This window comes from Thermobia domestica, chromosome 1 (genome assembly GCF_964235325.1).
Source record: "Thermobia domestica chromosome 1, izTheDome1.hap1.1, whole genome shotgun sequence".
Taxonomy (NCBI): domain Eukaryota; kingdom Metazoa; phylum Arthropoda; class Insecta; order Zygentoma; family Lepismatidae; genus Thermobia; species Thermobia domestica.
The window spans coordinates 183877076-183903372 of NC_137454.1; positions in this window are offsets into that span (position 1 = coordinate 183877076).

Consider the following 26297-nt stretch of genomic DNA (forward strand, 5'->3'; position numbering starts at 1 on the left):
GGGTTTTGACCTAGACCCGTAAGAACATTAGACCCGTGATTTCTAGCACTACCTTTTGTGCTTAGTGATGATGTGTTTACAATAGCGACGTTGCTGTGTTTACGTTATTTGGCCTTGACTATTCTGATATCAACTGTGTTAGTGTTGTGAACAATTATGCTATACTCATCATTTCTTACCAACTGATTTCTTTGTAGACTATATTTGCCGCAGTCACTTTTATCATGATACCTGAACGGAACTACAAAGATGCAGATTTTTTTTTAAAAAAAGGAAAACTAAAAGTAAATTTTTGTCTCCGAATTGTTTTTATTCGGAACTTTGATTTCAAGGGGGATGTCAAAATATGTATGTGCAGTGGCTCCTTGTCAGTTACAAAGCTCAGATAACGCGTTAACATATCGTACATTTTGCGATGTTCGAAGTAACAAGTTGCTCCCAGGATTTTGTGAATACTGAATTCGGTAGAGCATAAACTACGAGATCTGACCTGCGTTGCATACAAACAAAATCGAGCATATACAGAAAAGAGAGATTGTGATGTCAAAAGGAGTTGAAGACGTTGAGAAGAGAATGGCGATCGGGAACGGTTAATCTACTTGTACTTACTTGTAGACCTCGGTGTTTCTTCCTCGATGAATGCTTTTAATGGGTCGATGTTCGTCCATTAATCTCTTTGGTCTGCTGTGCGTCCAAGTACCCGGGAGATAAAGGGCAGTGAAGTTCAAACAGGAAAACCAATATTATAACGAACATTGATCCAATTAAAACCGAAATCGCTTCGTAGTGGGTAAATGATTGTAGTCAACAGCTATGCAACGTTCACTGAGATAAATGCACTCTAGGACTAGAGCAAGGTATCACTTTTTGCTAAGTTCGAAGTAATAGTTCGCGTCCTTACATCTTGGCTCATCTGTAATCGATTGCCAACTACCGCTTCCAAAATTCGCAATGGTTTAGTTTAACGCCACTTCCGGGTTCATATCCTAAATCATTACTGTTTCTTTTGTTGAAAAGTGCATACTTTATAGATTAACCAAAGATGAGGTGATGATAGGAATACGGACGGGGAAAGAATCTGTTGTTTCTATTAATTAAGAAATTACATGTGTAAGAAAGAAATGACAGACAGCAAGAAAACTTCCTTGTAGGAAAAGTAAAGGAACTTGAAAAAAGAATTGAAATGTCACTCAACATTAACAGACGATTATGCTTTTCACTCTGTTGAATTTAAAATGAAATGTGCCAAAGTTCGAAATAAAATGTTTCATTATGTATCCAGATAGACATATAATCACAGTTTTGTTGTAGCAAAAGAAATTATAAAATAAATCTGTTCTAATTTTGCGGGTTTGTTGGATTGTAATTCCCAGACAGGTATTGTCGCATTCTTCACCTGCATCGAAAATTATTTGTAGAAATTTTCTTTTGTTTGAACTGACAGCTCATCGGAAATGGTATGAAGATGAGTAAAAGACGAGAAAAAATAGTAATGTCTTCTTCTAGCAAATCTAATTAATATTCTTGTGTTTTTCTCATGTTAAAGGTTCGTCCGATTTTAATTTTGATGATTAATAAACATGTTTCTTGTTCTACAATTTGATAAAGACCAGTTTTACCACAATGTTTGCAAATTCGAGTGGACCAACTGTTAATGTTATTTAATTTCGGTTTCCGTTCTTTGTTTTTGCATTCACTAAAACAAAAAATATAGTACGTAATCGGAAGCATTATTCTATGTTCTCTGCCTTTGAGATTTATATTTGTATAAAAGCTCTCTTTGATGAAGAAGTTTGTGTATATTTAATTAATTCGATTTATGAACATGTTCAACCATCAATCCAAGGAATAAATAAGGAAGTACTATTTTCGTACATATTTTACTCGAAAATCATTTATTGAATATTGGAATATATATTGATACAAGTTAATCAGAAATGATTATTATCACTTTTAATCTTGGAATCATTATATTTTTTCAATATGATATTGAGTCTGCCTTACTTTGCAAAATAATTTTCTTTTTAATACGAGATTCTAACGTTTACTAAACCTAGTTGAAACTAATCATTATTATATACTTTGGTAATTGATTTATATTAGTGAATCCACGCTCAATGAAATAGGTTATAAACTGTTTTAACTTTTTGGCATTTCGCAAGAAGAATGATTTTCGTCTTTCTTTATATTCAGCTGTTAATTTGATTTTCAAGTATTTATATTTCAGCACATTTTTTTATAATTTATATTTATTTTAGTAGCATTCTTTCAGTGTTGCAGGTTAATGCATGTATTACTTTGAAATTTGATATACAGTAAATTCACAGCGATCGAACCATTGCACCGTGGTCCCAAACGTAAATCTAGCTGGACAAAAGTCGAAAATACAACAACAATAAATTCGGTTGAAACATTCATTCAGTGCACATTCAATACCTGGATAGCCCTGTAACATGAAACCGTGATTATTGAGAGATAACAATACACGGGATGGAGGAGAGAGTGCGGCAAAGTTGAAAATGGCCGAAGCCCAGTTTCCTGCCGAGCAGAGCATAAAAACTAAAATATTTAGTGCAAAACAATTATACTGGCTATTTAAGTAATGATTATTCTATGTTAAAAGGATCATTAGGAGATTTACTTAAGCTTAGATTTATGTATATTACGTGTAAATTACTTGTGTAATTTGAAAGGTTATGGTAAGATGTATATTTTTATGCAGCCTTTCAGGATATTGGAGTGCAAAGTTTAACCTCAAACGTTATCCGTCGAGATTTATGTGTATATGTGTAGTTACGTCTTTAGTCTATTTTGACTATACTTGTTTGCCACCTCCTGCCGCTTTTGATTTCATTTTATCTTTTCAGATATGACCACTCAATTATGAAATTTGGAAATGCCACATCGGTCATTGTTTCAAGCCTGGTGTAGCGAATCGGAGAGTGCCAATATAAACATGGTGAATATGGACATGGTGCAAGAACTAGGCTTACAAATGAATATAGAGACCATTGAGAAAGAGCTACCATCCAGTATAATAAGACATTGCGACACATTTAGTGCATACGTAAAGACAAAATGGGTACAGGCCAATAGATGTAAGAATACATTTGTCAGGAAAAATGGTACATGGCTACTAACGTATTCGTTATTGAACTGAAAGTTGCACCATTACCTTCACCAGTGTCCAACGAGTCGGAGCAAGTGGCAATGGGACGCCCAATAAAACGGTTTACTGCAAGCAGCAACAAAATCAAAAGAAGAGGTGTAGCTTTGTTGAGTGAAAATATGCACCCGAAGAATTATCGTACACAGCAGGGACCAGCTGACGATGATTGTAAAAATTATTGCTTGCTCGAAGAAAGCTACGAAAGTGAAAAAAGTATTTAATATATAAACAGAAAATAAACAAGTGCCGAAACCAATTATTCCTGAACACGCTCTGCCTTCACTTCTAGACAACAAGATGACTAAAAAACAATACATTTCAATTCGTTAAGTAAACAAGGAAATAATGCAAACATTGATGTATGTTATAAAACTATTTTGGAAGCAAAAAGACAGTGTTACCCAGACAATATTATTATTAGAGAGACATGAGGTGAAATCCACTTGCAAACACTTCTAAATCGCACGTGGAACGATTGGGTTTTGCACATAGCAATAGTGTGCACTTCAAGGTTACTTTAAAATGGGGTTGTGATGGCTCTTCTGGACAGGGGAGATACAAACAAAGATCAACTGAAATACAAGACGACGATGAGAGCTACCTGTTCGCCGTCTCTCTTGTGCGTGTACGTGTGATTCAATTTAACAACCGAAACAGTGGTGGTACTTTTTTTTTTTTGACAAAATCCAAGGACATCGTCAAGAAGGTACTGCAGATCTATCAAGATCACATTTTGTAAAGAGGAGCTCGAGTTTATTCGAAGACAAGTGGATGATGTGAAACCGCAAATTTCATCGCTGACGCCCACGAAGTTTTCAGTTGCAGGACGTGATCTTAATGTAGAATTCCAGTTTATCGTGACAATGATGGATGGTAAAGTGTGTAACGCGCTAAGTAAGACCAATGCTGCATCAGTGTGTTATATATGTGGAGCTAGGTTAAATGAAACGAACAATTTGTAACTGTTAAAGGTGAAATTGTATACGAAGAACATCTTTTCTTCGGAATTTCATCTCTAGATGCGTGGATTCGATGCTTAGAATGTTTTCTAAATATTGCCTATAGACTGGATATTAAACGTTGGCAAGTGCAGAACAAGGCCAAAGACAAGGCCAAAGTAGAACAAAGGAAGAAACTCGTACAAGAACAGCCCAAGCAGGAATTAGGTATACTATTTGATGATTCCAAACCTAAAAGTGGTACGACTAGGTCGTCCGTATTAAGTAAGTGCATTCTGTGTGCGAGCACAGGGTGGCACATTTTTGGATCTTTTAAAAATTCACCATAAACCATATTTAAAACTAACCACCATATTTAAAACTAACAACTCGCAGAGTCATGTGCAAGCGCAAGAAAATATATTAATGTTTTTAGTTCGCTCTAATTACAGTAGTTACTAATAAGCTAGCTTATCTGACTGTTTAAAAAGTCATTCTCACCCTCCCCCAACTCAACTATGAATTCAACACTAACATCTGTCGTTTTTGATTACTTTTAAAATCGCAAGAACGACATGTGAATGCAGCATTTCTATGCATTGAGTCGAATTTAAATAATAGGCTAAGTTTTGACGAAATAATCAATGATTTTGCTCACAGTCAAGCTAGACAAAAACCGTTCATTGTGTAAGCTGATATATGAACAAAAACACCAGTGGTGCAAAAAGTCCAGCCAAGTTCGTCAACCTCAAAAGTGTTGAGATGAGAATGAATGAGCCAAGTTTCTTGGACACTGCATCTGAAACTAACACTGGAACTTGGCGCGAGGTGTCTAACATATTCGAATACATTAATATGTCTTTTCCAAGTTTCAGGACCGGAACATTTCAGCCCTAAGACTAGTGGTGACCCCCAAATCCACCACGCTCACAAACACCATCCCTAAAGCTCATTAACATCATTTATCTTGACACTTCGTGGAGGAATATAAGTTTTCCTTGCCTTGGTTTCGACCACCAATCTTACTGCAGTATAATATATAAGTGCCTTAGCGCCTTAGCAAACTTGATATTCCTCAGGATATCCCAAACCCACCACACCCACCACCACTAGGCCTAAGGTTCCTTAACATAATTTTCCTTCACACCTGGTGAGCCAAGTTTCAGTGTTCGTTTCAGATGCAGTGGCCAAGGAACTTGGCTCATCCATCCTATTCTCAACACTTTGTGAGGCTGACGAACTTGGCTACTCTTTTTGCACCTATGATGTTTTTGATCATATATCACTTCCTTGTGTAGTTGACCATGTAAATACCGTATATTGGGATTCTCAATTGTGGCATATTGCTGGATTTAAATTTAAAATTGTACATTTTTAAAGGAGTCATAATGTGTCACATTCAACATTAGTTCCCACGGGCTCTCCCATCGGGAATCGAACCCAAGACTCAGTACAAGAAAGTAGCACATGCTAACCACTAGACCAGTGGGAATGATTTATTCTATTAAATATCTGTCAGAGAGTTATGTCCAAACGAGATTCTATTGATTTACCCGAACTACAAAATCACGATCGCTAACATCTCATTTTTCATTACCTAAATACGAAGAGTATCAACGTGGCCCAAGACCTTTGATGCTGAATCCTCGTTGCTACATCACTAGACATGGCTGGTGTTTCAATATACTTAGTTGTTCTCTACCTTTCCACATTGCGAAATTACGGAGTTCATTACATGACCCGCATCTTGCGCAGTTTCATACTGCCTCGGGCTTTCCTTCCAACGATATACAGCTTTCACATTGCTTGTAATCTTAATTATATTTGCCACCAACATATCCTAACTGTATATAAAACTACATGAATTGACATAAATTAAAGGAGTGCTTCCGGTTGACGTGGAAAGTTTAAATGATGAAAGGTGGTGATGAATTTCCTCATGTTATTTAAATGGGTCTTTTTTGGACCTACAATCTCATGTTTTAGGAAATTGGAATTGGAATAAAAAATTGAAATTCGGTATGCTTGTGCGTTTTACTTAGTATTACCTAAGTAAATCAGTAAAACAATTCCAACTTTAGAGTGGTTTTATGGGGAACTGAAAAATCTTTCCCATGGTATTTATGTGGGACACCTTTTACACCCCAAAATTATAGGGCACTTTCTGCAGGGGTACAATGATTAAATTTGATGTTATTGTAGCTTTTCGGAACTAACTGACAGAAAAATTGCCACAAGTGAATATTTTTAATTTTTAGGGAGTCTAAAGGGAAGATGAATAAATTCTACATGCTATTTAAATGGGCATTTTCTGCATTTATATGCTCATATTTTAGGTACTGGAAATTGGAATACAAACGTGAAATTCGGTATGGTTGAACGTGTTCGTTAGTATTAACTAAGGAAGTCAGAAAAACAATAATTTCCAACCATTGAGTGGTTTTATGGGGAACAGAAACACCTTTTCCATGTTATTTATATTGCACGTCTTCTACACCCCAAAATGTTTAGGCACTTCCGGCTGGATTAGAATGATGAAATTTGACACGATTGTAGCCTCCCGGGACTAACCTACAGGAAAATTGCTAAAAATAAATATTTTTAATTTTTGAGGAGTCTAAAGGGAGTTTAAGAAATCCCCATGTTATTTAAATAGGCGTTTTTCTGGAATACAAGATCTTATCTTCTAGATAGTTGAAATAGGAAAATAAACTTGAAATTCGGGAATTGTGAGCTTAAGAGGTGTAACGAAGTAGGTCGAGGGTGTAGGGGCGAACCCCCAGGAATGTGGGTTCGATCCTCTTCAGGAAATATGAAGAGCAAAGACACAAAATTCACTGTTGGTGAAGAGACTGATACGTAAGAGATTCGCACACTGTTCACAGATAGAGACACGAAGCATCAAGAACAGTTTTACATAACGACTGTGGTAACCATAATATAACTCGTGGTACCAATATATTTACGAAACCGGTTACATATTGTGCTAGCATCACATACATTCGAACAATTGGATTTCTCTTTTCTTCGAAAACTTCATTAATTTTAAATATTCTACCTCTACATTATCTTACTTATCAAATTAATTTCAATATCTATTTAATACCAATGATTGCAATAAAGGAAAAATCTTAACCATAAAAAGAAAAAATAATTGATATTTCTTGTCTGGGTTTCCAACCACGAAATTTAAGGCAGTATGTACGTGTGTTAGCCCACGTTTTTAAAACTTAACTGATTCGCAGAACGTGCCTCATTAACTTGCTTAACTACATATTACTAGCTTTCACTTATTTTACTCGCACACTGAGAAAAAAAATGTATGTGGCGTACGTAAAAACGTTGGTTACATGTGAAAATCCAGTAGATTTTGGGCTTAACGTACAGCAAACGTATAAGTGAAAAAGTATATTTTAAACATACATTCCGTATAAGTGTTCCGAATTAAGATACTTTCCACACGAACGAATGAACTGTATGTAGGCGGTCAGGAACTCACAAACAGATGGGCGTATGTAACTTATAGCTGACGTACGTAATGTACGGAAGACTGTTAGATGTCAGATAACCTACAACGACATTGGGTAACATCTAAGCGGGAAAGAGGGCAGTACTTATGTAGCATATGGATGAAATATGATAAGTATTGATTTTTGTAGTAAACATAAGGATCCCGTATATTTGTACAATATACCGCTCTCCGAATAACGGATTTCTCTCAGTGACCTTAGCTCGTTTTCTATTAACCTAGAACGACAGGGCCACGAACACAGAAACATCGAGGAGAGTTAAAATGTCAAAGGCTCTTCCACCGGGAATCGAACCCAGGACCCCATACACCAAAGGCGCACGTGGTAGCCAATAGAACAGCGAGGAGGGCACCAACTCGAACACTCGGACGATTGCCAACATTATCACTATGCACATGATGTGTTCACTAATGGAATCGTTCCCGATTTCTGATTGTAAGGACAGTTTTTTTTTTTTTTTTTTTTTTTGCCAATGAAAAATTTTCCATATTGCTCAAATTTCATCTCAAGCCGTTACAGGGTATCTTCATAGAGTTTAGCATCTTTTTCTCATTAAGAAGTACCTAATAGCTATGGACAGTTTTTCGCCCATAAAAATTCCCATAGTACATTCTTTAAATATGGAACATTTTACTTACACAAGTCATTTCGTAAGGTAGGTTCATTATGCAGAGTTTCAAATCTCTATCTCATTTCCAAGCACATAATCAATGATGAGTGAGTAAATGAACCGATCTCTGCTTGAGTAAGGACAGTTTTTCGCCTATAGAAAATTCCATAGCACATTCCTTAAATTTCGAATATTTTTCATATTCAAGCCATTATAAGCTATCTTCGTGTAGAGATTCACATCTTCATCTCATTGGGAAGTACCTAATGGCTACGGACAATTTTTCGCCTATAACAATTTTTCCATAGAACATTCCTCATATTTCGGACTTTTTCCATACTTAGATCATTATAAGATATCTTTATGCAAAGTTTCACGTCTTATCTCACTGGGAAGTACGAAATCAATGTGATGAGTGAGTGAGTGAACTGATTTATGCTTGACTAAGGACAGTTGTCACCCATAAAAAATTCCTTTAGTACATTACTTAAATGTTAGATCTTTTCCATACTCAATTCAATATAAGGTATTAATATACAGACCTTTCCGTCAATATTTCATAAACAAGTACTTAATCAATGTGAGGAGTGAATGAATGAACCGATTTTTTCTTGGCTAAGAACAGTTTTTCATCCATAAAAATTTCCGATAGTACATTCCTTAAATTTGGAACCTTTTACTTATACAAGTCAATTCGTAAGGTAGGTCCATTATGCAGATTTTCAAATCTCTATCTCATTTCCAAGTACCTAATCAATGATGAGTGAGTAAATGAACCGATCTGTGTTTGAGTAAGGACAGTTTTTCGCCCATAGAAAATTCCATAGCACATTCCTTAAATTTCGGACACTTTTCATACCCAAGTCATTATATGGTACCTTTATGCAAAGTTTTACTTTCCTATCTCATTGAGAAGTACCTAATCAATTTGATGAGTGGGTGAGTGAAACGATTTCTTGCTTGGCTAAGGGCAATTTTTTACCTAAGATAACATTCCCATAGGGCATTCCTCAAATTTTGGGACATTTTCCATACTCAAGATACCTTTCTGCAGAGTTTAACGTCTCTGTTTCATTGGGTAGTAACTAAAGTTTCCTATAACACATTCCTCCGATTTCGGACTTTTTCATTATAGGGTTCATTTGTGCATATTTTGACGTCTCTATCTCATTGAGAGGTGCCTAATCAATTTGATGAGTGAGCTAGTGAGTCAGTGAGCCTGAAAACAGCACATTTTAGGGGCCCAATACTCGAATGTGTTTGAAGGTGGGAATGTGAGATTTACCATATGATTACATCTCTTGGGTATCTCTTTAAATTCTAAATTTCGTTTTTTTACCCTTAATGGAATTGTTTTTACAAATCGGCGATTTTACCCAAAATTCTTGTTCGTGTATAATATGCTTACGTCAGTGCAGGCCAGTTTTAATTTTCTTCGCGGAACCTGGCTGCCATGCACTGCCGTGCACGTTGAAATGATATTAACTTGTGCACGTGCAAGTAGCCTAAAACCCGATGAAACAATTCAGACAGGAGAAAAACAGTTTCTTTGCAAATAATTTGAAGGGAGTTTTTTTTCGAGTTATCTAAGAACATGAGAAAACGCATACAGGAGAAAAACAATTTCTTCCCAAATACTTTAGGAAGAGATTGTTTAATTCGTGTAATCTAAAACATGAGAAAACGCTTACAGGAATGTCGTTTGCAAATTCATTGCGAAGAGCTTTTAAACTGGGATCCTAAAATCATGAGAAAACAGATACAGGAGAAAAGCAATCTGTTTGGAAATACTTAGGGAAGATTTTCTAAAATTTGGATAATCTAACAACATGACAAAACGCATACAGGAGAAAAACAATTTTTTACAAATACTTTGAGAGGAGTTTTCTTTTTATTCAAGTAGTCTAAAACATATGAGAAAATGCATACAGGAAAAAAACAATTTCTTTTTCTAATACTTTCGGAAGGTTTTTTTTAAATGGATAGTCTAAAAAGATGAGAAAAAGCATACAAAAGAAAAACTTTTTTTGCAAATATTTTGTGAAGTTTTCTATTATTCAAGTAACCTAAAACATGAAGAAAGAAATTGCATACAAGAGAAAATGTTTATTTGCAAAAACTTTGAAAAGAGTTTCATTATTCGTTCGAGTAGCTTAAAAATATATGAAAAATCCTCACTAATTAAGTAATACTAATATAATTATGTAATACTAATACTAATATAATTTTTTACTTATAAAATTTTACTAAATGCATTTTACTAAGTTCACAATAATCTTTATTTTATTTATTTATTTATGTATTTATTTTGCAATCACCAGATACAGTTCAGAGGCCATTTTACACTGGATATCGAACAACAACAATGAAAAGGATTTGGGGAGGTATCGGCCAGGGCCAGTTTAGTAGGTACCATCCCAGCATTTGCCTGATAGGACTGAGGGAAATCCTGGAAAACATCAATCAGAATTTTCAGCAGCGGGATTCGAACCCACGACCTTCGGAATGCGAAGCCAACGCTTTACCACTTGAGCTACTTCGCTCGTTTTATGTGATAAGTTCAAAATAAACATTGTCAAAAACACTTCCTTTTTTTAATTCCATGTTTTACTATTACAATGATAAGAGTAAATATTTAAGAAATTCAATCATAATTCAAGTGAAATTTATGAAATGTAAAAATGACATAACGGTTAGTTAAGAATTGATGGAATGCATTTTCTGCGTAAAATAAATTCAAACCTACAAGAATAAATTACAAGCCAGTATTGAGAGAGTGTGTCCTCAATGGATGAGTGGTTAAGCGCGTTGCCTTGTAATCAAGTGATCCTGGGTTCAATTGCCGGTGGGGACACTAGTGGTTCGAATCGCAAGTTAAGTTGTAGGTGCCGTTCCTTAATACGTCATCATCATGACATAGAAGACAATGTCAAACTACCATGGGCTTATCTTGCCCAGGGATCTTCCGGTCAAACACCTACCTTCACACAGAACAGCACATCATAATCATAATTGAGACAAAAAGGCCATTTATAATTACGTTGTTTTGTAATGTGTAATACCTAAACTGCTACTCAACAAGAGCTGGTACGTTTGCAAACTCACGGCTCCTTTTCCTTGTTTGGGATATGTTTGTTGGGGGTGGAGGAATTACAAGGGTCGTTCAAGGTTGATCGAGACTTTTATTTCTTCAGAGGGAACAGATAGCACAAGAAGCACAAAACTATGTCAGCTTTTCAAAGTATTAATCGTGCACGTCGAGGCACCGTTGCCATCGTTGTGGCTGCTCCCTGATTCATTTGGTATAAAAAGAACTTGGTTGTTGTCGTAGCCACTGGAGGACATCGTTCCGCTGTGTTCAGCTGTCGTGAATTTCTTTCCTTCAGATAGTCTTTAAGAGGTGGAAACAAATAATAATACTGGCAGCTAAATCTGGACTGTAAAGGGATGGGGCAGAACTTCCCAGCGCATTTCGGCAAGAGTTGTTGTTCTGATATTGGCCGTTTGAGGGCGGACATTGTCATGGAGAAGAATGATATTTCCACACAACATCCCTGGTCTTTTCTTGCGAAAGGACTTTCGTACACCACCACTCAACAACGGGAAGTAATACTGGGCATTAATTATACTCCCTTTGTCCAGAAATTCATATGGATAAAACCCTTCATGTCCCAAAAGACACTTGCCATGATCTTTCCAGTGGACGGCTGCGTTTTGCTTTTCTTGGGCGGCGGGTAACCTTTATGCTGCTACTCTATGCTGCTTCTTTCGGTCTCTGTGGTTGAATTGTGCAACAATGTTTCATCACATGTGATGATGAATTGCAACAATTCGTCACCTTCATCTCAAAACCGATTCAGAAGCTGTTCACAGACCATCATGCGTGTCCACTTCTGATCAAATGTCAGCTGGAACTGAAACCATCTTGCACAGATTTTGCGGAAGCGTAAGTAGTCGTGAATGATAGCGCCAATACTATTGACACTGCCATTCACCTCGGCAGCAATATCTCGCACTGTTACTCGCCGTTTCTCAAAAATAATATGCTCAACACGTGCGAAACTCACTGGTGTGACTGCAGTCGGGCGAATGTGCCGGTGCGCTTAATATGTCAGCGGCTCCCGTCCTTCACAAAACTGTTCACACCATTCGTACACACTTGTCCGTGACATCGTATGTTCACCATATAGTGCTTACAATCTTCTGAAAATAAATGTTTTAACTTTCTTCTTCACAAGAAATTTCATTACACATCGCTGCTCCACAGCCACAGCCACACTGCTTGCTGTCATGTTTGCTGCAACTGCTGCGCATGCGCCAAATACATCATGCCGGGCGCTAGTTACTCGAGAAGGAATACATTACGTTGCCTGCAAGTTGCATCATGATCCGTCTATTCATCGATTATTTACGTACGAAAATCACGGTCAACCTTGAACGACCCTTGTATTTAGAGCACAGGGGCAAACAATATAAAAATACAGGCCTGGGTATGACCAGTGATGCAAATTCCGCTCGTATATATTTGCTAATACAGTGACATCGTCCATTACAGGTGTTAACCAAGGTCTTTTATGACGCGTATCTGACGTATTTACGGATAATTGCTAGTGGTTATACTATTAACACTGAAGCATTTGAAGAATATGCTAATGCAACCGGAGAACTGTGTGTAAGCTTGTGTGATTGACATTACTTGCATGTAACTCTACACAAGATATTGATTCACGGTTTGTTAACCATAAAATCAGCTTTCTTGCCCATTGGGATGTTGTTAGATGAGTCTTAGAAGCTAGAGGTAAAGCCATGAATAACTACAGGGAGCGTCATACGGGAATGTTTTCTCAAGAGGAGACTATGGGATATTTGTTGCATTTACTGCTTATTTCCTCAGACCTCGTCATCAGTTAACATAGGAGATATCCACGATCAGGCAGAGGATACCCCTTACCAAGTAATGCATTAAAGGCAATACAGACATGTGATGCCTCTGACGACGACGATGATGATGATATCGAAGACAACATATGTGATGACTGGGTTCTGCAATATTGTCGTTATACTTCATATAATACTTTTTTGCCCATATTCCTGCTGCTAAATATATACATTAACGTACACTTGCATTTATCCTATTCATCAGTATATCTTGACACACCATAATCACGTAGTTTTTTTCTCATGTATGACGAAATAATCTTCCACAATGTTGTAAAAGGTACCGTCGATGCATGTCACACAATATTTTTTTGTCAGATTCAGTAAACACAGCTAGCAGTCAGACATTAAGTCAGAGACTTTTGTCCAGCTATATTTACATTTAGAACCACTGTGCATTGGCAACCGTGCAAGGGATCCTCATATAATGATATATGAATAACACGTTGATGATCTAAGGATCAGCGTAGACATAGAGGGTTCAGATAGTTATTCCTTAAGATTCCAAGAGTATTGTTTGTGTCAGTGTTTAGAACATAAAAGCACGGTGTGAACAAAGGATAATCTCAGACACTGAGAAAACCACAATAATACCTTAAGAAGAAAAAACCTCACAGGAACACAACCCACATCCATAAATGTGCACACCCAACAAAACTTTCGTATAACTTTGATAATCATTAGGCTATACAGTGGCACCTAATCTATCATATATTCTGAATCTTGAATCTTCGTACAATATTATCTTCTGTCCATTGAAAGCAAAGAGTTAGGTAAAAGATTTTCTGGTATAAGTGAAATTAAAAATACTTTATGAAAGTACATAAGGCAGTGCACACCTGAATAATCGCTAATGAGATTACACAGTTAAGTTAAATATTTCGGTACAAATTAACTATAAAATATTACTTTATTATAGGTATTGTAAAGGGTAAACACTCAAGTAATGATTGATAATGTTGTATAAGTTAGAAGGGAAATTTAGAAGGAATTCAATCTATTGCTTTAGATATGGGCCTTGTACTTAAGCATATGAAAATACAATTAAAAACAGAATAAGACGTTACAGATCTTTATCAAACGTGGAACACAAAAGATAATAACACTCTACAAGCTCTAGTAACCCAGTGATTCAGGTTCCTATAAAAACCTGTATCATACTATCGTATTTTGGTATGAGTGACGATGTTTCATGAAATAGATCTTAGCATATTTTGTTATACTCTACTAAAGCATAATAGCTGGATTCCTACAAAAGTATTAAGTAACAAGGTATTAGAAAATTATTGTATTGTTTTCTTTTATAGGTAAGGTTGTATTGTTTTACCTGTCAAATTCGTCTACATGTTTAGAAATAAATGTGTGGATGATATGCTCTTTAATAGGAAACAAGTTCTCATTAGAGAGACAGAGAAAAATTCCGCTCTTTGTTGACCTGATTCTGACAGAATATATAACGAACGTTCGAAAACACATAATTATTAAAATATATTGTTTACCTTTTCCCATAAACAGGAGAACCATACTTCTGAAGGCAGGACACTTCACACTTGCAGTTCAATCCATGACTCTTTGGTTCAAATGTGTTCACTGGTTCCAGCTGATCTGTAAAGTGAAGAACTAATATAAATATATATTTAAAAAGTTTGATAATAAATTTAATAATAAACAATTGTAAACAATAAAATCTGATGCAGTAATGAAGTGAAATTTGAAATTAAATAACCATATATTATGTTCATAATTATATCAAATAGGAAAAAACTCCAAACAGAACAAACTCATAAGTAAAAAGCTCAATTCAATAAAAGAAAAACAGAATTTTACCTGACCAAGTCTATAAAAGAATTGTTACCGTACATAGATGAAATCGGTGATAGTTGAGAATTGTAAAATACGTGCATTCAATCTTGTCAATAACAATAGTTTGCTATATTTTACTAGTATTGCTGTATATAAATCTAAATTGACAGTAAAGGTTCTGCTGTATTTCTCTGCACCGCTTCCAGTATAAGAATGACAACTATTCCCCATATCAAAATATTTGTTTCCTCCTTGCACCATTTTTTCTGTATGAGAATCAGTGCTGAATTTGCAAGTTATCTTCTGTGACTTTCATTTGCCATATGTCTATAAAGTAGAAAATGGTATCTATTCTTGCAGTTCTGAACACATAAAAATATTCCTCTCAGTTTGAATCGCCATAATCTCTCAATGGTAATTTGTGTCCCAACATAATGTATTAGATTTTTACTACTGTCGATTTTTGTAGAGAAAAAGACTGGAGATCGTTTCTACTGTTGAGTAATAAATCAATTCCAGTAACCCACTTCACGCTATGTTTCAAATGATTTCAAATAATGATCTCCCTAATTATGAGTTCTTGTAGTGCCTATATCCGTTAGTTCCTTTGTCAGCTTGGAACTATCTGTACAAAATGGAAGGAAGATATAAAAGATTTTTCTTCTTGAATCAATTCACTGTCAGAAGACAGATTAGATCTATTTCATTAGCTCTTTATTCAAATCGAAAGTGGAATACATAAACCATTTTCTATTTTAATGTTAATCAACATACATTTAATATGAAAACACAACAAGGCGATATTTTGTGCAATCGATTAAGATTCCCAGGAGATTAAGACGTCAACTTCATCCGTCTAAAACCGGTCGTGTTGACAATCCGACAAAGCTTTGACTTGGATTAAGGTTATCCAGATATGAAAGCTGACATGATGAACCCGCAAAAAGAAGTGGCATTCGTCTTTAAAGCGGACGGTTTCCTATTTGACTTTCACTATGCGACATCATTGTAGTATGTTATAGCTATGTTGTGCAGTGGAACCTACAGACCTGAGAGCCACGCAAATTTGGTCTGTTCTGCCAGACAATGTATATTTGCGCCTGAAGACATTGGACGCTTTGGAATCAACCCTTGATTTGTTTAACCAGTAGGAAGGATTTGGATGCCTGATTCCCATGAACCGTTAGCACAAGCTATTTATCCTCATGGTCACTGGTATGGCTGGCGTTGTATCACTGAAGGATAAACTACACTTGTGATACCTAACTACTTGTCCTTGATGAAAGTCCGAAACCTGCTATAAAGAGTGCCGTACTGATCGACGATAATTTTTTGGTGTCGTGAACGTACATCACATCAATCTTCTATCAATGGAATGCTGCTTTTTGCTCGACTCCGCTTCATGTCACTAGATGGCATAGCCACAACATCTGCTGTTTCTCACCGCTCTCTTGTTAGTCTGTTCTTTATTTCTCCGTGCTCATCATTTTCTGCACGTTTGGTCTATGCACGATGCTCTCTTGAAGATGAGAATTTAATGAGAAAGAATGTACATAGATTCAACAATACAAGATATGTACAACTTTAATTTTCCAAATCCAGCTGCAAATTCTACAAATCTTTTATCACTTTAGGTTTCAATTTTAAGCTTCATTGAGCAAAAACTATAGAACGAGCTGAAATTTGCTTTCTGAAATGGACTCAAATTGTCAAGTAAAGGCTTCGTTACAACCGTTATTTCTCTATTCAAACCAAAATATGGGAAAGTAAAGTTACTGTTTCATCACTGGTCGCAGAAGTATGAACAAATTTAATAAACTGCAAGTTGCAGATTTTTATATAAGTCTTTCATAGCATGGTTAGAGTGTTCTTTTACTTTTGAAACCAGAAGTATCATTTCCGGTTTCAACTTTTTTTCTGTAAAGAGAAAAGGTGCTACAGAAATCTCATTTTTTGTATTGAGCGTTCCATGAATATTTCCGTATGTATCTTTATCACTCTATTGAAAAAGAAGGTGATGAAACTTTACAAATTACCTGTTTCCGGTTAACCCTGATCGCTACTGTAATTTAGGGGTAATTAATAGAGATAAAAGTTCTATGAATTTAGGAACCTAGATATATATTCTATCTACGATGTTATTTCTCTATAGTGAACAGAAGCGTTAGGAATCTACTTAAAATTTGACATCAATATTGATTACCTTGCGGCAAGAATGATAATCACTAGAAATTCCTCCTTGGTATGTATTCTGAGTATACCACTATTATAGATATACCAATACCCCTTATTCCGGTATTATTGAAATACTACGTGCGGCTTCGGTTTCGAATTTTGCATTCTTTGGATGCTCGTTTTGCCGTGGAAATTTAAAACTTACTTAGTTACTATATGGTGGTCAGTATTAAAGCCATAAATGACTCATTTCCATAATTTCTGGTTTTAATAACGTTTAAAGTACAAAGTGAAACTTAATTTTGTGGCATAAAATGGCTACAGAAAACTATATTTCTTTACAATCAAGTAAGAAAAACTGGCGCCAGTAAGCGTTACGTTCTACAAATCAAGTGTTTCCCTCAAGTGTGTTGGAAGTAGTGTACTATTTTCTCGCGTAGTAACAACTCGGTATCAGAGATAGCAAAACAGTGGATCATTGGGAAAATTAAGTAAACCCTCAGCTGAACTCTTGCTTTCTCTGTAGAAATACCCGAGAATTTGGGAACAGAACACGAAATGTTAAATCAAAATAAATCTATCATCTTAGTCTAAAAATACTATGAGGATGTAAGTATTTTTATTTTCTTTTTATTGCCATGTATGTTTAAATGATAATAGAGTGAGTAGCCCTGTTTTTACTAAGGTAATAAAAGACTGAGATGCAATGTTTCTCTATAGTTAAGAACCAGAAAGCACTTACTTTGCTCCATATGAAAATGCAGCAAATTGATTGTAGATAACTAGTATTAGCTAATGTAAGTAGTTCCATCGGTAATAATAGAAAAAGAAGAGAGCCAAGGGAAGATGAAAGCAAAATGAAGTAAGTATGTGTACATAAAAACCTACATATAATGGACCAACTGTTCTAGTACTGGTGGTAGAAAGAATGCAATTCAACTTAAAAAAATTAAATTAACAGTAATGCTAATATTAAGAATGTTTTGGACACTGGTGGTACAGATTAAAAATTAACAGTTGTGATATATAAATTCTTAATATGAAGTAAATTTCGAGAATCTAAAGATGAAGATTATCAGATAACCACTATCGACAATAAATGGAAAGATTTGAATGAAATTCCAGTTTAATATGTTATATTGGTACTTGAAAGAGACGTTTTATGGTCAGATAATTCAACATACATACCAATAAACTCACTAACAAACAATTTAAATATATTACAAAATCCTATGTTGAGTATACCAAAATGATCAATGGATCATTGCGTAAGAACATAATATTTAACATAACGAGATCTCATATTTCAATTCATAAGGTCTCGTTCTTAGTGAAAGCTTGTAAAAATTTCTGTCCATTAGTTTCATCAGTTCTGAGAGAGGCACACCTGTCAAGTACAATTCTTTCCACGCTGTGCCCTTACGCGTTAGGGACTGATGTTTTTTCTGTTTCAGAATAGATAATTTTTGTCATTTTTTGTTACCAAGGTATGAAATAAAACAGAACTACTCAAATTTGTGCCAAGAATAATTTATTATGGATGTAACGGGATGTGTCCGTAATTTCACGCTAGTTCTTGACGAGTACAAAGTTTAAGCAGGAAAATATCCGTCCATAGTTTGAGCTATCTTTCAAGTGATAAGGTTTTCTCAAATGGGAACTATTATTAAGAAAGAACCTTAATTATTTACATCGATTCTCACGCATTTCTTACCTTCAAGATGATTGGGATGTTGTCGAAAATTTGATAACCCTCAATTTTTATCAAAATTGAGTTAATACGTTATTATGCATTGTTGTTGACAGTAGAAGGGGCTCACCCTCTTTCAGGTCAACATTCTTAATACAAATGTTAGTACAAGTCTTTTTTATAACTATTCAAATTCCAGATTAGCACGGAAAAACTTGATGACCCTTGTTTTTGAAGATGGTAGCGTATATGTAGGAGTTTGAAGTTCTTAAGGAAAGTGAACAAAATGAGCTTCTCATCCCAGAGTGAAGATAAAAGTCTATAAATTTGTGACGACAGTGATCCTGGTTATGTCCCGGAAACGTCTCGAACGTAATCTAAATACGAAATAAGTAAAGAAATTCCTCAAGGTCATACGTGGTCAAGTGCATTGCTGGTTAGCAAGATTTTCCACATTGTAATGATAACCTTATAGTTGATTATTATGATGTTGCTATTAAAGGTCTTATATATTTTTTGTTATTACTAATATTCGGTAATATCTCTATTATTGTGTTGATTGAATATTCAGTTACAATTAGGATGTTATTTTTTAGCTTGTGTGGATTATCAAGTTTTTCCACATACTCTGTAAGTTTTTCCACATACTACGGGTTGATAAAGATCTAGGATTTACGAAATAATGGAGTGCCAACATGTGAGATAGAAACTCAGCTTGAACTTCATCAAGGACGAGCGCAAATTAGACAAGACAATCTAAGTAGCTACAGAAAAGCTGCAAAGAATAATGCAAATACGGATGTAATCAGCTTTGACCTAAATCTAGCTCTCCCAGTACTAAGACTAACGACAGGACTAGTTTTCTACAAGCGCAAACTATGGGCATATGACGTAGGCAGGCCCGAATACACGTTGGTGTGGTGGTCCGGGCGCCCCTGAATGTTTACTGGCCCCCTAAATTTTTTACGGTAGCCTTGCAAATGAATTATAATATAGTGATGAACTATAATAAGGTTGGATCGTGCCCCCTAACTTTTCCGAGCATCTCTCCTACATTTTTGGGCTGGCTACTGGCCTGGACTTAGATGTACACTTTTACGAACATACAACAAGGATTCAACTTCTTTTGGAATGAGACGCTTGCTGGCAGAAGAATTGACAAAATCATAGGTTTCCTTGACAATTACTTCGAGAGAAATGACATCTGAAGTAAAAAGCTTGTTGCCTTTTCTGACAACTACGGCGGACAAAACAAGAATAGGAGAATGATTGCTTACTGGATTCATATTGTGCCCACGGGAAGTTTTGCAACAAAGGAGCACCACTTTCGAATTACAGGACGCACCATGTTACCTTCAGATGAAGATTTTGGTGTAGTAGAGACCTACATTCGAAATCATGTAATGCAGATTTACCATGGCTGGACGTTTCGGAGAAGAGCTGTAGAAAGAAGCCTTGCCAAGTATGCGACATGAAGCAAACGGATCCTCTAACTATAAGAAATCTTAGCGATAAGATTAAGCACAGTTTCATTACTATCAGCAGAACCTCAATCAAGCTGCAAGATATGCTACAATTTCCATTTTCCAAGGAAAGGCCATTCAAGTTTGAGGTATCTCTACCCTTTAATATTGAAACCTGGGAGCAAGTGAATATATGCAAGAGAGGAAAACCACCAAAACGAAGGATTTAGGATTTAGATATCTGGGCTTTAGGCATCTATGGACATTTAGCCCGTGATGTATGAGGGATGACGTTCCTCGGCGAACACACTATCTGGGGAAAAGATAGGAAGAAACGATTGGCGAAGGAAGGAACAGGCAAGGGAGCAATATGGTAGGTACCACCCCGGCATTTTCCTGGTATGAATGAGGAAACCCCAGAAAAACCTCATTCAGGATGGATGGCCTGAGAAAGCTTTCACACTTTCGAATGAGTGCCCCACTGGGAATCGAAACCGGGACCGCTCGCACCGAGGGGAGAGTGTTGGCGACTACGCTATATCTCGCCGAAGAAGTCTAGTAAGTATTCAGAACTTTGACCCATTCATAAAAAGAAAGCGAACGACAAATGTCCGTGTAGAGTCATGTACCGTCCATTCACATTCAGTACTTCTATAATCTCGCTCTGAATAACCATGACGCAACACAGTGTGCAATACTTGACGATATTGAAGAAAACAGTGATAGCGAGAAATATGCGCAAAAAAGAGCTTGTGGGTAACTATGGTTTAGTATATTTAAAATATTTCTGTCCTTTGCAATTTCAAACTAAGGTATATTGCACAAAGTGTGACACAAATAGTTTAAGGTATTATTTATATATATTTTTAAAGTTTATAGTAAACTTATGATTTATCTATAGCCGTATCGGTTCAGGAAACACGCCAGATTTTACTTTCTAGATCTCTAACTGAGTTCATCGCTATATGCATATTGAAACATTCCTGTAAGGCATTCTTTTAATATATTCGCATTGATTACAAGACATAGTCCTTTGCAGCATACCTAATGTTTTTCAGATGAATATTAAATTTATTCTCTAAATGAATTATTCAAATATGTTCTATTTATTTATTTTAGGGCGAAGGTCAATTATTTTACTGATACTGGAAGATTATCAATGAAGTCTTACACATGTTCTACTGACTTTCATATTGTGAAATCCTTGAGAAAATGTGAAACTTTAGGAACATTAGTGTAACACTGCCTACGATAATAAACAAATGTACTCTTAAAAGCTTAGCATGATTATATGGTCACGTTAAATGAAAATCCTGGTTATTGTGGTTACATAAAAGGTGTAATAAAACCGACAAAACAGAATTAGAACTTCATGTTTCTAGTATAAATATTGACAGGGTAAAATGTACGAAATTTCACTTATGTAAATCTCCACGTAAAGCGGGTTTGCATCTCCAGACTCCTAACAATGGAAACATTTACCTCCACTCCAACCCAAATAATTTTACAATATCAACCTGTTTTACATATGTTATTAGGACATAAAAGCGAATGTGGTTTATTCTAAAAACACGTTTATACATTGCAAGAGCTGTAACATCAAAATATTCAATGATCATACCAAATCAAACAAAAACGAGTAAGGAACAGTAAACTACTTTCACAAGAAAAAAGAAAAGAAAAAAAGATGTGCAAATGCATATGAAATGGTCGAGCGGTTTGGGGCGCTATTTTATTAAACACATGATTGTGTATTCAAACCCAGTAGGGACTGGTTTCTTTTTTAAGAGTCTTCCTATTTTCATCCGGAGGCTGAAAACATTTTTTTTGAGTAACTCATCGGAAATTTGTTTTGTTTCAAAGTCGATTAGAACGGAAAATTGATGAATTAATTCTAAAACCTATAGGTGAAAACAAAATATTCAGTATGTTCACTATTCCACTATTCTCCTCTTGTTTGTAACAAAAACTTTTATAAACAGTGGTAATTTCAGCAAATTATCGTCGGGGATCTGCAATATGCGGGTGAAGGTCATACTGCTGAAACACTGGTAGTGTACGTTAAGAACAATGGAAGATATGGTGGAAATTTCTTAGCCCGAGAGGGTCCTCAAATTCTGTTTAAAAGCTGTTCGTAATAAATATAATATCACCCTTGTTTCTCGTTCTATATTTTGAAATTGTAAAATCACATCTTATAGAGAATTATAATAAAAGCGTAAAAAATATAATACTAATCACCTAAAAATTATCCTGTAAATTACCCATTTTTTATCGGATAAAAACAAATATACTTTTTCAGATTGCGTTTAAAAATAAGTTCTCTGTATATAATACTGAATGGAAAGCCATGTTTAACTCCAACTAATTAATCAATATTAATGCGAATATAGTTTTATTATACTCTTTTTATTATTCAAAAATATGTACAATTCATTTCAAAAATCAAAATCTCGAAAATGAATATTGAACAAGTGCAGACTCAGAAATAAATTATCATTTATCATATATATTGGCCTCTATTCGAAATTCTATTTAACTCTATATTTCACGAATTAATATTCGTCCTATTAAAATTACTTTTCTTCTTTCCTTTCTATGAAGTACCTAGATAACTGTAAATAATATCCTGTAATATGTGTTTTTACTTCTGGGGTATCAAGTTACAGGATAAATGTCATGGTTGTATTATACTAGTGAAAACAGAGTTTAGTGTCAATATCAGCAGAAAACATGTGATATGGAAGATTGTAAAACAATTTTTTTATTGTTAAGAGAACAAAAAAAGTTTTGTTATAAAATTTTCAAGTAACAAATGTGCACGTTTTGACCTTACTAAATGGTTTTCGACGGTCCCTGACATTCTCTTTCCGACCTATGCCACTAGATGAAAACTGAGTGGCAGAATGCTTAACTCCATTGATGCTACATTGAATTGCCGTGCGCTATTACCTACTGGCAACATTTTAAGAATATCATTATCATTGTTATTGATTTACTACCATGTCAATTGCCATCAAAACACATTTTAGGATTAAGCAAATACTACAGGAATGCAGACAGAAACGACGAGAACAGGTAAAAAGAGAGAGAAAAAGAGCATTGCACTCTGCGGGGACTCGAACTAAGCTCCAATGGTGCTCTACAAACCGAACGCCTTAGACCACTATTTTAAAATAGTTAACTGTCTCACCGAACGTGCCTCAGTAACTTACTCGAGCTACGTTTTACTAATTTTTACTTGCTTTACTCGTTAAACTGTGTTTACCAATTAGCTAGAACGACAGGGACACGAACACAGACACATTGATCACAGTTAAAAATCACAAAATCTCTCCCAGTAGGAATTGAACCCGGTAAAATGTAAACACTGTACTTATTATTTATTTTCAGGGTTACACTTCAGCCTACAGTTCGAATAAATATAATCTAGTCTACTATCTTTTTCTGAAATTCACTTGAACATACCATCTTGATATTTCGTTTTATTATAATATGTAATGAATTAAATATTCACACCTTTTAAATAACATACATGTTGGTTCTACGAGATGGATCTTGTTATATTTCTTTTTTCTATGACGACCAATAACACATATCGTCAGATTAGCTTGTTAACAAAATATCAATAATAATATCAGAAAATCATTAACTTTTACTTCCTTTCATATTTTCCTCTATTTCTTCTAACTAGCTTGTGCATATTTCAATAGCACATATTGCCCGTAAACACAAGAAACGATATTTAAGATTACATGTAAAATACACAATATCGTTATATAATGACGCTCGGACAATGGGACTTCTTTGTTTAAAATTAAAAAAAGAATCCTGGACCGCTGGATATTCCATATTAGTGACCTAAGTTTTTGAATAACCCTTCTATATATATAAACATTACAATTCATATAACTATATATCATATTTATTTTATATTATTATTATCATAATATTTATTTTAATTCTCATAATTAATTTTATTTTAATTATTCATATCATTCATAGACGAAAAGAGAAGGTACATTCAAAATGCGTTATACTAGTTATTATTTTTGGGCCCTAATTAAATTCTTCTTTTCGATCCCATTAATACTTATTGTAAATTGAAAGTTAACAAAATCTATATGATTCTCTCGGGCATAATTAGGGAAGTTTTGAAAAAGATACTATTATGATATTCATATAATTGTTGTTTTGAACGAAAAAGGATCAAACACATTATACATACATATATATATATATATATATATATATATATATATATATATATATATATATATATATATATATATATTCAAACGACGTACAAATTACAAGCAAAATATCGACAATGTTCAAAATGAAACAAGATAATCTACATTATATCAAAAACTAACACAAATGAAGAAATTATCATATTAAGCATTAATTTAAAGTTTAAATGTCATTAATGGTAATCTTGGATACAACTTCAGATGGAACTAATATCTTAACTAGCTGTATCCATTTACTTCTAGTATATTTTGAGGAACGCCATAATTTCAGTTCATCAATGTTGCGTAAATACAAAAGTTTACCAGTTTTCACATCCATTAGTTCGAAAGGATTAATTTGTTTGATATATAAATGGGGTTTTATATGCGGAACTATCTGTATAGAATTCAAACAAATTACAAATAACAAATGAAATCATTACAATATTTACAGTGAACTAACACAAAAATCAATCGAATATGGTTTCCTCTGGCGCCGCTACACTAGCTTAAGTTACATCACCAAAGATTTCGGTTAGGTTGCATCGATTTACACAATCATGAATGTAGTACGGTGTGTCCTTTACTTCAGCAGTATTTTGCGTTTTATTTCGAGAATTTCTGCCATCTAGGTAACTATTACGAAATCAAATTCCATGAAAGTTAGATCTACTCTTTGCCGGATTCCTAAATGTTGTGCGATTACTATTTTTGTTGGGTCTGAAATTAGGTTCAGTACTATTACCGGTAAAATTGACAATGTAGTGCTTCATATTCGTGTCCTATGAATTGCTTCTGAAATTAGGTTCGGTTCTCATTCTTTTTACTGGTCGCGAAATATCGTGACTCCTAACAGGGATGTACTTATTCCTTACACGATATTCACGGTAGTGTGTCCTACTACGGTTTCTGTTTTCTGTGTAATTATGTTCGGTTACATTACCGATACAATTGATAATGCATTGCTCCGTATTCGGTAAATGCTTTAAACATTTTCGTGTTTGTGATTTCAAATAAGGTAAGCTGTTCATACATGTTTCCCACAATGAATGAGTCAACTTAGGATCCTTCGTTTCTACATCCTCCTCTTCAGTGTCATGGTCCGATAAGTGTTCCTCTTCTATCCAGCGGCACGAATTTTGTGAAGATCCTGGGCCATGTTGTCTAGAAGAAGCTTCTTCATTATTTTCTTCATCGTTATGCCGGTCTTCCACCAACTGAATGTTCAACTCTGCTTCAATTAATAATTCAGTCAAACTAAACAGCATTACTGTTTTTTTCCACTTTCTCACGAAGAGCAATATTAATTCTTGAAGAATCCAATCCTGTTTGCAGATCAGCCATATCGGGCTCAGTGTTCTGCAGGCCTTGCATCTCCTCATCCGTTAGTTCTCGAGGTTGATGACTGAAAACAGGAGACACTGCTGCGTTTTCTACAGGACGTTCTCGACAGGCTACATGACTTGGAGACTCAATAGGTGGACGTTCTCTGATCGCCTACTTCAAAAAATTCTTCACATTTCACCATATCATTTACACCAACATAGTAAAACCTAGACTGGGCCATTTTTCCTGGAGTTTCCACCACTTCCATAGAACTTTGTACAATAGTGAATCGATGTAATATCTGTTCCATCTTATGATTACTCGAATTATCGAATGTATCTGTTGATCTTATGATAGTTCAAATTTCGAATGTATCTGTTGGTTGATTTGCTCTATCCGGGTATCCCATTTAATATCCATCTG